Genomic DNA, 15,887 nt, shown 5'->3' with positions numbered 1-15,887 from the left:
AATCCACCCCAAACCCCGCCCTTAAATCGGGAATCCCCCCTGAGACCCCTCCCCAAATTCAGGACGCCTCCCCAAAATGCCCCTCCCCATCAATGGAAATTCCCCCAAAACCTAAAAAATCCTCCCCAAATACACTTCCCAAAATCAGAACCCTGCCCAGGACCCCAGAATTTCCCCCTAAAACCACCAAATTCCTCCCCCCAAATCCAAAAATTCCTCACAAATCCCCCCAAAAACCAAAAAAACCCCATACAACCCCAAAAGTCCCAAATCATCCAAAGACTAAAAAATCTCCCCCAAAACTCAAAATTTCCCCCCCAAAATTCTAAATTTCCCCCCAAAATCCCAAAATTCTCCCCACCTCCCAAATTTTCCTCCCAAAGCCACCAAATCCTCCCAAAATCCCAAATCCCCCCTCAAGACCCTCAAATTAAATCCCAAATTGCCAAAATTCCCCCCCAAGACTCTCAAATTCCTCCCCAAAAATATGGGGGGGTGCCCCCAAGCAACAAAATCCCCTCTCTTTAAAATTGTCCATGGACCCCAAATTCCCCTCCAAAACCCCCAAATCTTCTCCCCAAAACCCAATTTTTTTCCCAAAACCCCAAATCCGCCCCTTAAAAAATCCAAAGTTCTCCCCAAAATCCCAAATTTCCCCCAAACCACCAAATTCCCCCCAATTTCCCAAATTCAACCCCAAAACTCAGGAGATCCCCCCCAAAAAACCAGTGACCTCTCCCAAGAAGCCCCCTAAAATTGCAATTCCCTCCCCAAAAAATCACCAAAAAAGCTGATAACATAATTTTTTTATTTCACATTTTTCACACTTTGGGTGTGAGGGAAAACCCCAGAATTCCCATGATTTTTCTCATTTTTTTGAGGAGGGGGGTGCCCTCAACTTTTCCAGCAGCCCAGGCGACCCCTCCCCAAAATTCCTGCCCCTCAGCCCCCCCAAATTAAGTGCACATAAATAAAAAGAGGGGAAAAAAAAAAGGGGGGGAAGGAGGGCAAAAATAAAATAAAAAAAAAATACCCCCCCACCCCAATTTGGGGGAAGGGGGACAGAGGCAAAAATTGAGGGAGGGGCCCTCAAAAAAATTGAGGGACCCCTCAAAAAAACTGGGGGAACCCCCTCCAAAAAAAGCCCACATTGAAGAATGCCAAAACCACCAAAAAATAGCAAAAAAAAAAAGGCAAAAAAGGGTGAAAAATTTAGGGGAAAACCCCCAATAATGCATCAAAACTGGGGGAATTCCCCCTTGAATCCAAGGAATTTTTGAGAAATTTCTTTCCCAAAAGGAGCAGGTTCTTGGGGGTGGCAGGGGAGGAGAGACCCTCTCCAAATTCCTGGGGGTGTCCGTGAGATCCAGACAAGGCACCTGGTCCTAGAGGGGGACAAAAAGGGCATTTTAGGAAAATTAAGAGAATTTTGGGGGATTTTGGTGAGTTTTAGGGAATTTTAGGATTTTTGGGGGGGTCCAGGGTCAGGTCTCAAGTTCGCAGGGTCTTGCATTCCAGGGCTGCAGGATCATGTCCAGGGAGGCCACAGCTACCAGGAACAGGCATGGGACACCAACGAGATGGGATTCTGCTCAGGAAAACATTTATTCAGCTCAGGAACAAACTCAGATCCAGAGACAGCCCCAAACAGAGGCAGGGAGATGGGGTTTGAGAACCAGGGTGGAGTTCAAGGTCAGGGACCACTGGGAACACAGCAAGGGAGAAACCCCAGGGGCCCAAACCCAATCAGAAATCCCTGGGCTGCCTCCCCACGAGGGGTCCAGGGTGGAGTTTCTCCCTGGGCTTGCAGGGCCCATCCTCTGAGGCAGAGGGATGGAATTCCCTCTTGCCCACACCTCTCATTTTAACAATATTAATTTGAAACTAAATCTTTGCCTCCCTGGGCAGGGGCACCTCACACAAAACCTCACTCAGTAATGGGCTCTCCCTCCCTTCATCATCCCCAAACTTTGGCTGTCTCATTGCAGACCCCACCCCACCTCCCCAGTCCCAACCCCAACCCATCCCATCCCTGCTGGATATCAAGACCCCCTTCCCAAGCCCAATTTCCCCCATTTCACACCTCCCAAACTCCATCCCACCCATCCTGCCTCACCCAATGCCCATCTCACCCATCCTGATTTGCATCCCACTTCACCCAATCCCCTTCCAACCCCATTCCACCTGATGCCTTCAGAAGGCTGACCTAGAACAGAGGCTGGACAGAGTTGAGAATAAAGTTTATTAGAAGAATTTAAATACACCATGGGCAGTACAAGAGCCAGGCCAGGGCTACAGCCAAGATAAACCAGAAATGGTCACAAAAATGGACAAGTGATCACAAGGTCTCACATTTTTAGTTTAGTTCCATCTGCATATTTGGGTTCATTGTCCAGTTACAGCTTCAGATGATGAAGTCCCACCCTTCTTGTTTTCTCTCTTCAGTCCACCCTTGTTTATGTTTTTGGGCTTGAAACTTCTAACAACTGTCCTTGGTATCAAGCTAGAAAATGAATTGCTTTGTCTACCTACTCTGTGAAGAGAGCCCACTAACACCTAATGTGAAGTTCAAAACTACAAACCTAGGCAGTGCAGAATATGAAAGATATGAAAGCTAAAACTTGAGGCATCACACCCTGAGGGGCTGTGGAATGCAGTAATTTTGGTGGGATTGAGTAGTTTTCAATGGCACTGAGTGGTTTTGAGGTGACAGATTGAACTCTCTCGTCTCTTTGAGTGACAAGAAATGGAGACAATTCCACCAAAAAACCCCACAACCCCCAAATACTCCCAAGTATCTCCCAGATTCCTTTGAAGCATTAGTAAATTTGAAGTTTTAGATACCTTTCATGAATTTCTAGACTTTTATTCTAATTTTGTCTGTTTTAAAGGGATGAAGATGAAGCAAAAGATAGAACCAAACCAGAATGTCCACCAGCCCAGTGTGTTCCCAATGCAGATCACTGGGAACGTGGGTCATCAGGGCTCTGCCCAACGTGGGTCCTCTGATGGAGGATGGAGCTGGGGCAGCGCACGAAGCTCTTCCTGCACTTGGGGCACTCACAGGGCTCCCCTTAGTGGTGCTTTTGTTGGTGTTGGGTCAAGTTAGATCTCTGGGTGAAGCTCTTCCCACACTGGGGACACTCGTAAGGCCTCTCCCCAGTGTGGATGCGCCGGTGGGTGATGAGGTTGGAGTTTTGCTTGAAGCCCTTCCTGCACTTGGGGCAGCGGAAGGGCCTCTCATCCGTGTGAATCCGCTGGTGCAGGAGGAGAGTGGAGCTGGTCTGAAACCTCTTCCCACACTCAGGACACTCGTAGGGCTTCTCCCCAGTGTGGATCATCTGGTGGATGGTCAGCTGGGACCTCTGGCTGAAGCTCTTCCCACATTCCCCACACTCGTAGGGCCTCTCCCCAGTGTGGATGCGCTGGTGGGTGATGAGGTGGGAGTTTTGCTTGAAGCCCTCCCCACAGTCGGGGCAGAGGAAGGGCCTCTCATCCATGTGAATCCGCTGGTGCTGGAGGAGATGGGAGCTGATCCGAAACCTCTTCCCACACTCAGGACACTCGTAGGGCCTCTCCCCAGTGTGGATGCGCTGGTGGGTGATGAGTTTGGAGTTGCAGCTGAAGCCCTTCCCACATTCCCCACACTCGTAGGGCCATTCCCCAGTGTGGATCATCTGGTGGCAGATCAGGCGGTTGCTCTGGCTGAAGCTCTTCCCACACTCCAAGCACTTGTAGGGCTTCTCCCCATCCTGAAGCTGCTCATGGACCACCAGCTCAGAGCCCTGGCTGGATCTCCGGCCGCCTTCCCGGCACAGGGTGGGTCTTTCCTCCTCAGAGCACCCTGGGATGGGTTTGGAGCCCCTCCTCCTGCGGGATCTCCGGGGATTTTTCTCCCCATTGGATTCCTGCGCTGTGGAGCTGCTCAAAACGGCCTCTTCCATGAGGTTCTGCTGCAGGGATTTGTCCTCCCTGGTCTCCATCCTCAGCTCCTTGTCTGGGGGAGGAAGGACAAGGAGAGGATGGGATTTGCCTCCGTGCCAGAGGGAAGGGGAAGGAGATCCCCCCAGTGCGTCCCCAGCAGGACGGTGTCGGCAGCGGGGTTGTCCTGCAGCCGGGGGCCAGGCTGGGCTGGGAGATGGAGCAGGAGAGAGGGGGAAAGGGGCACTGACTTCCTCCTCACCTGCCTGGGTGTCCTGGGGCATCTTCCTCTTCCTCACAGCCTCCTTCTCCATCTGGCCAAGATTTGGGAATGAGAAATCCTGGTTTGGGGAAAAATACAATTCACAAGCACATTGGGTTAGGGGGTTTGTTCTGCCCAAGTCCATCTCTAGAAGTCACCAGCCATCCATAAAAACCTCCCAAACACCAAGATTCAGCCATGAAAATGCCTCCCAGGAGTTCCCCATCTCTGCTCTCTCCCCTTTGATGTTCAGGGGTTCCCCCCTGTTCCAGCTGCTCACGGTCACACTTGTACGGGGGGTCCCCTGGCTACTCGATCTCTGGCCTCCTCAGGCTGCTGGGAGTGTCAGGAATCTGAAAAGTTCTCCCCTTTTCCATCTCCTCAATAAGGGATGCTGGGACTCCCCACGGTCCCCCCAAAGGGCATTTGCTGCTCAGGTTTGGAGTTCTTCATTCTCCAAACATCCCCCCCAAAAAAACCCAACCCAGGGATGCACGAGGATATCTGGGCTGAGCTCCCCCTCCCCAGGCACCTGTGGGATGGGGGATGATGATCCCACACGAGTGAGGGGCTGTGAATTCAGGGAGTGCTTGACCTCGTGGTTCCTTCTCCCTTCCCTGATCCTCATTTGTCCCTCCTCTTCCTCCCTCTCCTTCCCTTCCATCCTTCCTCCTCCTCTTCCTCCCTAACCCCACCTCCTTCTCCTACTCCTGTCCCTTCTCTCTCCCCTTCTTCATCTCTCCTCTTCCATCCCTCCTCCTCCTCCTCCCCCAGGAGCAGTGACACCCTCGGTGCCCCGTTCCCAAACCCCTCACAGCCCACGGCAGGAGCGGGGATGGAGCCGGGACAGGTCGGGATGGGCAGCGCGGGGCTCTCCGCTGCTCCCACCCGCTGGGGACGGGGGGAACCCGGCCCGGGGAAAAGGAGAGGGAAACTGGGAAAATTGGGGGCTGCAGATCCAACCTGGGGCTGGCTGGGGACCCTGGCTGGGGACTGCCAGCCCTTGGGACTCCTCTGGGGAGATGCGGGAGGGGGAACACAGAGAGGGCTGGGGGATGCCAGGAGTGGCAGCACTGGCAGGGACTGGTTTGTACTGGGATCATCCTGGCAGTGGCTGAGATTGCACTGGCTGTGTACTGACATCATACTGGGATCATACTGGGAGCAGCTGGGTCCATGCTGGCTGAGACTGGGATCCCACTGAGGGTGACTGGAATCATACTGGGATTGACTGGGAGTGGCTGTGAGCAACTGGAATCACGCTGAAAGCAACTGGGAGGAGCTGGGAATGACTGGGAGTGTGCTGGGGCTGACTGGGATATACTGGGAGAGACAGGGAGTCCCAGGGATCACACTGGAGGCTACTGGGGTCATACTGGAACTGACAGGGAGCAACTGGGGGCCACTGGCCTCATACTGGGAGTGACTGGGATCAGACTGTAAGCGACTAGGATCAGACTGGGAGTTACTGGGATTAGATTGTGACTGGGATGAGACTGGGAGTGTGAAGGAAACTGGAAAATTGGGGAAAAAATGGAAAAAAAACCCAGGATAAATTCAAGGAAAATGGAAGGGAAAATTCAGGGAAAAACTACAAAAATATCAGGGTGAAATCCAAAAACATCAGGGAAAAATCAGGAAAAAATTGGGAAAAATTTGGGAAAAATGGGAAAATTTGAAAAAAATTGGGGAAAATCAGAAAAAATGGGGAAAAATCAGGAAAAAATAGGAAAAGAAGGAGAAATCATGAAAAACCAGGGAAAATTTGAAAGAATATTGGGCAAATCAGGAAAAAAACTGGGAAAGAACTTGGAAAAATTCGGGAAAATTCAGAAAAGAAAGAGGAATAAAATCTGGAAAGAAATAGGAAAAAAAACAGGAAAAATCAGGTAAAAACTAGGGAAATTTGAGAAGAAATTGGGAAAAAGCTAGAAAAAATTTGGGATAGGAAGAGAGAAGAATCAGGAAAAAATGGGAAATACATGAAAAAAATTGTGAGAAATCAGGGAAAATATCAGGAAAAAGAAGCCAAAAAGACCCTGGGAAAAATCAGGAAAAAATATTGGAAAAATATTGGAAAAATGAAGGAAAAAACAGAAATATTTGAGAAAAAATTGCAAAAAAATAAGGAAAATAATTTGGAAAAAATCAGAGAAAAAATGTGGAAAAAAAAAGAAAATCAGGGAAACAAACAGGAAAACGATAAAAAAATCTGGAAAAATCAGAAAAAAATAATGAAAAAAATCAGGAAAGAATTGGGGAAAACCAGAAAGATTAGGGAAAGGAAAAGGGAAAAATCAGGAAAAAAAATGGGATTAAAACAGGAAAAAGCACAAAAATCAAGGAAAAGTTTAAGAAAATAATGGGAAAAATTAAAAAAAAAAAATCAGAAAAATAAAAAAATCATGAAAAAAATCATAAAAGAAATCAATAAAAATCAGGAAAAAATGGGGAATATCTGGAAAAATATTGAGAAAAAATTGGGTAAAATCGAGAAAAGAGAGGGAAGAAACCTGGAAAAAATCAGGAAAAATCAGTAAAAAAATTAGGAAATACAGGGAAAAATCAGGGACAAATTGTGAAAAAAAAATGGGGAATAACCAGGAAGAAATTGCAAAAAGAAGAGGGAAAAATCAGGAAAAAGTGGGGGAAAAGCAAGAAAAAAATTTAGGAAAAAAATTGGGAAAAAACAGGGAAAAATCAGGAAAAGAAAGAGGAAGAAGACTAGGAAAAAAATGGGAAAAATCAAGGAAAAAAAGAAAAAAAAATGAGGAAAAGAAAGTGGGGAAAAAACTTTGGAAAATTGGGAAAAAAATTGGGAAAAAACTAGGAAATATCAAGGAAAGAAACAGGAAAAAAATCAGGAAAAAATAGGCAAAAAAGGGAACTATTTGGACAAATCAGAGGGAAAAATCAGGAAAAAAAATTTGAAAAATATGTGAAAAAAAATGTGAAAAATGAAGAAGAAAATAAGAAAAAGGGAATACAACCTGGAAGAAATCAGGGAAAAAAAATCAGAAAAAAAACTGAAAAAAACTGGGGGAAAATCAGGAGAAAAAATGGGAAAAAATCAGGAAAAAAAATGGGAAAAAACAGAAAAATTATGGAAAAATTTGAGAAAAAGTTGGGGAAAAGACAAAAAATTTTGGGAAAAGAAGAGGGAAAAATCAGGAAAAAAAATCAGGAAAAAAACTGGGGGAAAAACAGGGAAAAAATCAGGGAAAAAATGAGGGAAAAATCAGGAAAATTAAGAAAAAAAAAAGAAAAAGAGAAAAAATTTGGGGAAAATAATGGGGAAAATCAGGAAAAAACCAGGATGAAATTCCCCCATCCCATTTTTCCGTGGAATTTTGGGAATTGCCTACCTGGGAGGTCGTAGAAGAATTTCCAGGCCTGGGATACAGGGAGGGGGGAAAGGTGGAATTGCGGATGAACTGGTCAAGATTTTTGGGAAGGTTGATGGCCTGGTCCTATTCCAGCTTCCACAATGTTTGGATGAATCCCACTCCTCCTTCCGGCTAGAAATCATGGAAAAATCATGGAAAAATAATGGGAAAGCTGTGATTCAAATTGATGGAGTTTTGCCCCCAAAGCACAGTTTTTTCCCACCAAAATTTCTATTTTTCCCTGCCAAAATATTAATTTTTTGGAATAATTAAATGGGGAAGATTAGGGGGAAATAGGGAAAAATAGGATGGAAATGGAGTAAAAATGGGGGAAATTGGAGCCAAAATGGGAAAAAATAGAGAAAAAATGGGATAAAAATAAGGACAAATGGGATGGAAATGGAGGAAAAATTGAGAAAAATGGGAGAAAGGAATGGAAGATGGGGATAAAATGATGGAAAAATGAGATAAAACCAGGATAAAAATGGGGGGAAAAAATGAGGGAAACTGGGAGAAAAATGAAGGGAAAATGGGAATAAAAATGGTAAAAATGAAGTGAAAGTGGGAGAAAAATGGAAGAAAATGGGGAAAACAGGAGAGAAGATGGGGAACAAACTGGGGAAAAATGGAGCAAAAAGAGGGTAAAATGGGGAAATGGGGAAAAAATAGATTAAAAATGGGAAAAAAAATTGGGAAAAATTAGGACAACATGGAGAAAAAATTGAGTAAAAATGCAAGAAAAAATAGGAAAAAAATCAGAAAAATTAAGAAAAAAATTAAGGAAAATGAGTTTAAAAGGGAGTAAATAGAGGAAAAAAAGAGAAAAATGGGTGAAAATTAGGGAAAAATAAAAAAAATAGGATAATAATGGGGAAAAAATATATGAAAACGGGATAAAATGAGGAAAAATGGAAAAAATGGGATAAAAATGGGATAAAAACGGGGAAAATTTGAGATAAATGGGATAAAATTGTGGGAAAATGGGGATAACATTTGGGAAAAATGGAGACAAGCTGTACCCTAATAGGGAATGATTGGGAGAGACTGGGCTCATCCTGCTGCCGAGGAAACTGAAACCACACGGGGGGAGAAACTAAGCTCATGCTGGGAGCAGCCACTGCCGGCACCGGGAGCCCCGAACCCCTTTCCCGGCCGTGCCGCCCCTCCAGCCCCAGCACCCCCCGCCGGGGTCCCGGCAATCCCAGGGGTCCCCCCCTCTCGGGGTCCCCGCTTTGCGGCTCTGGGGCTCTCCTCTCTCTGGGGTCCCGCTCAGGGAAGCCGCGGCTCTCCCGGGGCTCCCCAAAACCGGGGTCCCCCCGCCCCCGCGGCCCCGGCAGAGCTCGGGGGGCCCGGCACCGGGAAGCCCAACCCCCACCGCGGGGGGACCCGCATCCCCCCGGCCCCTTTGCCGGGGCTCTGCCGCCACCGGGACCCCCCAAAAACACCTCCCGGGGACCCCCGGGGTCCCCCCGAGGGGCATCTGCGGCTCGGCTCTGGAGCCCTGCCATCCCCAAACATCCCCCCCAAAAACCCCAAACCCAGGGAGCCCCGGGGTATTTGGGGCGAGCTCCCCCTCCCCGGGCACCTGCGGGATGGGGGGCGATGGTCCCGAAGGAGCTGCAGATCCAGAGAGCGGGGAGCGCACGTGGAGCCTCCTCTGCCTGCTCCAGCTCTTCCTCCTCCTGCTCCTCCTCTTCCTCCTCCTCTGTCCCTCCTCTTCCTCCTCCTCTGTCCCTCCTCTGTCCCTGGGCGTGGTTCGGAGCCCTCGGGTGAGCGGGGCCGGGCCGGGACACGATGGGAAAGGGCTGGGTCCCCCCCAAACCGAGCTGGGGGCAGCGGAGGTTTGGGGGAACAATGGGAACGGGGCGGGACAGGGGAACAGGGGGAGGTGGGAGCACTGAGGGTCCCCCAGTTCACCCCAGGATCCCCAAGCCCCGTCCCAGCCCCCCCAGTTCCCCCCGCAGCCCCGGCTGAGGGGGGCTCAGCCCAGGAGCCGCCGTCGTTCGGGGCTCCCCCGAGTGCAGGAACGGGAGAGTTCCCGGCTCGGGGAGGCCCCAGCAGAGGAGGGGATCTTGTCCCTCTTCCAGGGCCTTTCAGGGTCTTCAGGCCCCTCTCAAGAGGAGTTTTTATCTTTCTGAGGTATTTCGGGGGGATCCCACCACTACAGGGGTGTTTTTTCCTCCCCATTTTAGGGTGTTTGTGAGGCCGCAGCCCCACAAACCCCTTTTTAGGGGGATCATGATGGCTTTAAGTGACATTTTTAGGGGTGGGTTGTTTTGGGGAACCTGCTGGTGATGGAGATGGGGACCCCATGCCAGGTATGAACCTTCTCAATGTCTGTATGGGGTTTTGCAGTTTTGGGGAGTTTTTGGAGCATCCAGGGCTGTGTTTGGGATCAGGGGAGGTTGGGGTGTCCCGGGGGATTTGGGGGTTCTCGGCAGGTTTGGGGGTACCTGGGCAATGCGGGTGGCAGTGCTGGGGACCCCGTGCCGGGTTTGAACCTTCTCACTGCGCACGGGCAGCGTCAGCGTGTTCAGGGAGATCCTGGGGGACCCGGGGGGTCACCCCAAATCCCAGGGACCCCAAATGCTGAGGGACCTCCCGAACTGCCCTCACCGCTGGATCTGCTGCAGGCAGGGGGGCACCAGCACTCGGCCCCCACCCTCCACCATCACAGGGGGGCTGTGGAAGAAATCTGGGGGTGGACGGACAGGTCGGATGGGACCCCCAAAGTCCTGGGGGAGGGGACACGGGGGGACTTCCAGGAATTCCCGTTGTGGGGGGATGAGGGGGGACCCAGGAAAAGCTTGGGGGGGCTGGGTGGGTCATGGTGGGACCCCCAAGAGTCTTGTGGGGGGTGGGGATGGCAAAAAACAGGGCAATCCATAGGATGGGGTTAGGGGGGGAACCGGATTGGAGCTCCCATGGCAGTGGGATGGGAAGATCTGCCCATGGAATTCTATGGGAATGGCATGGCAGTGAGGTCCATCCACAGAGTTCACATGGGAATTGGACAGCAGTAGAATCCATCCATGGAGGTCCCGTGGGAATGGGATGTCTGAGATCCATCCATGGAATTTCCGTGGGCATTCCCAGGTTCCCAAATTATGCCCTCCCAAATCCCACATTCCCATTCCCATATTCCCATGGGAATTCTGCTCTCCCCACCTTTACACTCCAGCGCCTCCCACCCATATCTGACATATTTCCGGAGACATTCCCTGCAGCTGTGAGCCAGGGAATTTGTTAATCCCTCAGCCTGGATCTCAGGGATCCCCATGGCGGTGCCACAGTTGCCATCGCAGCCCCACAGATCCCCCAGGCCCGGCTCCCCCCGCTCAGCCCCGCTCTGGCTGTGCCGCTGCTGCAGCATCTGCAGCTCCCCGCTGGCCCCGTGCCGGTGCCGCTCCTTGTGCCGGCTCTGGCTATCCCAATATCCCAGCCCTGGCTATCCCAATATCCCAGCCCTGGCTATCCCAATATCCCAGCCCTGGCTATCCCAATATCCCAGCTCTGGCTATCCCAATATCCCAGCCCTGGCTATCCCAATATCCCAGCTCTGGCTATCCCAATATCCCAGCCCTGGCTATCCCAATATCCCAGCTCTGGCTATCCCAAGATTCCAGCCCTGGCTATCCCAATATCCTAGCTCTGGTTATCCCAATATCCCAGCCCTGGCTATCCCAATATCCCAGCCCTGGCTATCCCAATATCCCAGCCCTGGCTATCCCAATATCCCAGCTCTGGCTATCCCAATATCCCAGCCCTGGCTATCCCAATATCCCAGCTCTGGCTATCCCAATATCCCAGCCCTGGCTATCCCAATATCCCAGCTCTGGCTATCCCAAGATTCCAGCCCTGGCTATCCCAATATCCTAGCTCTGGTTATCCCAATATCCCAGCCCTGGCTATCCCAATATCCCAGCCCTGGCTATCCCAATATCCCAGCTCTGGCTATCCCAATATCCCAGCCCTGGCTATCTCAATATTCCAGCCCTGGCTATCTCAATATCCCAGCCCTGGCTATCCCAGTATCCCAGCCCTGGCTATCCCAATATCCCAGCCCTGGCTATCCCAATATCCCAGCTCTGGCTATCCCAATATCTTGTCTCTGGCTATCCCAATATTCCAGCCCTGGCTATCTCAATATCCCAGCTCTGGCTATCCCAGTATCCCAGCCCTGGCTATCCCAATATCCCAGCCCTGGCTATCCCAATATCCCAGCTCTGGCTATCCCAATATCCCGGCTCTGGCTATCCCAATATCCCAGCCCTGGCTATCCCAATATCCCAGCTCTGGCTATCCCAATATCCCGGCTCTGGCTATCCCAATATCCCAGCTCTGGTTATCCCAATATCCCAGCCCTGGCTATCCCAATATCCCAGCCCTGGTTATCCCAAGATCCCGGCTCGGTTCCGGCCGCCATCCCCGGCGGCTGCGGCTCCGCCCGGCCCCGCTCGCTGCGGCGGTGCTGGAAGGGGATCCCAGCCAGGGACCCCATGGACATGGACTGCGGGAAGCCCGGGCCGGGCTCCGACAGCGCCGCGTGCAGGGAACGCAGGGAGAGGAGAACTGGGGGGACATTTGGAGATTTGGGATCGGAGGGGTCACGGCTGGAGGAAAGGGGGAACGGGGAGAGCCGGGAAGGGCATTTGGGGATGCCAGGACTGACAAGAGGGGAGGCTGGGGCTGGCTAGATGTGGCATGGCTGGAGTTCAGGGCGTTCCTGTACCCAGGAAATGGAGCTCCAAGGGTCCCCGGTGTCCCCATTGCCAGGACAGGGCAGGGAAAGCCGGGATGGCTGGGAATAGGGGTCCCGGGTGTCCTCAGTGCTGAGGAAAGGAGGGGCTGGCTGCTGGGAGAGGCAGGAATAGGGGTCCGGGGGGTAAATGGGTCAAGGAGAAGGGGCTCTGAGGCTGCGAGAGGCGGGATGGCCGGGAAAGGGGTGCAGGCGTTCCTGGTGCCGGATAAGGGGGTGCAGGGTGGGACCCACGGCCAGGAATGGGGGTTCGGTGGGATGGCGGCGCCCAGGAATGGGGGTTTCGGGGCCCCTCGGCGCTCCGGAATGGGCGATAAAAGAGTCCCGGTGCCAGGGGTCCCCCTCACCTCTCGCCGCCCCCCGGGAGCGCCCCCGGGCCCAGCACTGGAGCCATCGCGCTGCTCCGCTGCGGCCCCGCCCACAGCCCCGGCCCCGCCCCCAGAGCCGCCTCCGGCCCCGCCATTGGCGCCGCTCTTTGCTGCCCGCCAATGTCATACATGGCGCTATGATGTCATACAGCCATGTCATGATGTCATAGCCTTCTCTGTGATGTCACACAGTCCCCTCTATGATGCCGTAGCTGCACAGTGACGTCACACAACAAACTCTGTGATGTCACAGCCCCATCTGTGACCTCACACAACCCACTCGGAGCTGTCACACAGCCCCTTTCTGACATCACAGGTGCTCTGGGGCTCCAGGACACAGCCACAGAGGTGCCACTGTGACACAGCCCCCTCTGGGACATCCCCCAGCCCCTGCCAGTGCTGAGCCCCTGGGAGCTCTGTCTGGGCCTGCTGGTGTCCCTGAGCTGCCCTGGCAGGGCCCCAGCCCTGCTGGGCTGTGCTCAGGAGCTACTCCTGGCCAGAGCTGTCTCCCTGCTGTGGTCTGTTTCCATGACAACCATCACAGCCCCTGTTGCTATGGCCCCATGCCAGGGGTGGTTGCCATGGACACCAGCTCATGCCTGGAGCCAGAGTCCGTTGCCATGGCAACCATTTTCAGGCCCATTCCCAGGCTCATGGGATCACAGAGCCACAGAATTGGCTGAGTTGGGAGGGACCCATGGGGATCCTCCAGTCCAACTGCTGGCCCTGCACAGGACACCCCAACAATCCCAGCCTGGGCCTGGCAGCGCTGCCCAAACGCTGCTGGAGCTCAGCCAGCCCTGGAGCTGGGAGCCTTCCCTGGGGAGCCTGTTCAGTGCCCCAGCAGCCTCGCGGGAAAAACCTTTTCCTCACATCCAGCCTAAACCTGCCCGCCTCAGCTCCAGCCGCTCCCTCCACTCCTGTCCCTGGGCACCAGAGGGAAGAGGTTCCCACAGCCCCCAGCCAGGGACCCGCTCCCAAGGCTGCTGCCATGGCAACCAGGCCTGGCACCAGCTGGGATGCTCGGTTTCCATGGGCTGGGCTTCAGGAATGGCATTCCCCAATTTCCTGCTCCTGCTAATACAGCTCTGCCGCTCGCTTCCCTCCCACCTGCCATGGAAAGCAGAAAAGGCAAAGATCCCAGGCTGGGATAAGAACAATTTATTGAGAACAGCAATGGGATAAGGAACAAATAGGTACAGAAACAATTTGGATAACAGAAAAGATAAGACAGTCTATTTACAGGGAAAACTAAAATGTCATCGACCGGCTCTTCCTGGCCACGTATTTCCTCCTGCCAGGAAAGGACACTCTTCTCCTCTGGTGAGAGACAGGGAGTCCTTTTCCTGCCCCTGGCAGTGACCTGAGGTGGGACTGAATATAATGGGCCATGATCACACTCTCACGTTCTTTGATCCCAAATCATGTCATTGCCACGGGCAAGAAAAGGGACAGGTGTCTTCCCATCATGGATCACAGGGAACATGGATCACCAGGTCTCTGCCCTATGTTGGTCCTCCAAGGGGGGATGAGGCTGGAGCTGTGGAGAAAGCTCATCCTGCACTTTGGGGCATTTGCAGAGCTTCCCTTACCGGTGCCTCCGTTGGTGTTTGCTCAAGTGACAGCTCTCACTGAAGCTCTTCCCACATTGGGGACACTCGTAGGGCCTCTCCCCAGTGTGGATGCGCCGGTGCCTGATGAGGTGGGAGTTGTTCTTGAAACCCCTCCTGCAGTCGGGGTAGTGGAAGGGCCTCTCATCCGTGTGAATCGGCTGATGCTGTAGGAGAGTGGAGCTGGTCTGAAACCTTTTCCCACACTGGGGACACTCGTAGGGCCTCTCCCCAGTGTGGATCATCTGGTGGATGGTCAGCTGGGACCTCCGGCTGAAGGTCATCCCACATTCCCCTCACTCATAAGGCTGTTCCCTGGTGTGGATCCTCTGATGGATGGTGAGGTGGGACCTTTCTGGCTGAAGCTCTTCCCACATTCCCCACACTCATAGGGCCTCTCCCCAGTGTGAATGCGCTGGTGCCTGATGAGGTTGGAGTTTCGCTTGAAGCCCTCCCCACAGTCGGGGCAGTGGAAGGGCCTCTCATCCGTGTGAATCCGCTGGTGCCTGAGGAGAGTGGAGCTGCTGTGAAACCTCTTCCCACACTCAGGACACTCGTAGGGCCTCTCCCCAGTGTGGATGCGCTGGTGGATGATGAGCTGGGAGTTGAAGCTGAAGCCCTTCCCGCATTCCCCACACTCGTAGGCCCATTCCCCAGTGTGGATCATCTGGTGGCAGATCAGGCTGTTGCTCTGGCTGAAGCTCTTCCCACACTCCAAGCACTTGTAGGGCTTCTCCCCATCCTGAAGCTGCTCATGGACCACCAGCTCACAGCCCTGGCTGGATCTCCGGCTGCCTTCCCGGCACAGGGTGGGTCTTTCCTCCTCACAGCACCCTGGGATGGGTTTGGAGCCCCTCCTCCTGCGGGATCTTTGCAGATTTTCCTCCCCATTACATTCCTCAGCCATGGAGCTGCTCACAATGGCCTCTTCCATGAGGTTCTGCTGTGGGGATTTGTCCTCCCTGGTCTCCATCCTCAGCTCCTTGTCTGGGGGAGGAAGGACAAGGAGAGGATGGGATTTGCCTCCGTGCCAGAGGGAAGGAGAAGGAGATCCCCCCAGTGCGTCCCCGGCAGGACGGCGTCGGCAGCGGGGTTGTCCTGCAGCCGGGGGCCAGGCTGGGCTGGGAGATGGAGCAGGAGAGAGGGGGAAAGGGGCACTGACTTCCTCCTCACCTGCCTGGGTGTCCTGGGGCATCTTCCTCTTCCTCGCAGCCTCCTTCTCCATCCAGCCAAGATTTGGGAATGGGAAATCCTGGTTTGGGGCGAACAGGGGATGAGCACATTGAGTTTGAAGGTCCCTCTACCCAAGTCCATCTCCAGAAGTCACCGGGCATCTGGAGTCCATAAAAACCTCCCAAACACCAAGATTCAGCCCTGAAAATATCTCCCAGGAGTTCCCCGTCTCTGGTCTCTCCACTTTGGTGTTCAGGGGTTCCTCTCTGTCCCAGCTGCTGGGGGTCACTCTTGCACTGGGGGTCCTCTGTCTACTCAGTCCCTGCCCTCCCCAGGCTGCTGGGAGTGCCAAGAATCCAAAAAGTTCCCCTGGTTACCAGCTCCCCACTTAGGGATGCCAGGACCCCT

The 15,887-nt window shown here is 52.7% G+C and overlaps 1 pseudogene; it reads right to left on the bottom strand.

Moving 5' to 3' along the window:
• Nucleotides 1-3,074: 3,074 nt before the first annotated feature.
• The window catches only part of LOC131586342 (uncharacterized), a 448,419-nt pseudogene continuing 435,606 nt past the window's right edge, over nucleotides 3,075-15,887 (bottom strand).

This window comes from Poecile atricapillus, chromosome 19 (assembly GCF_030490865.1).
Source record: "Poecile atricapillus isolate bPoeAtr1 chromosome 19, bPoeAtr1.hap1, whole genome shotgun sequence".
NCBI lineage: Eukaryota > Metazoa > Chordata > Aves > Passeriformes > Paridae > Poecile > Poecile atricapillus.
This window is presented reverse-complemented; position numbering and strand designations above follow the sequence as displayed.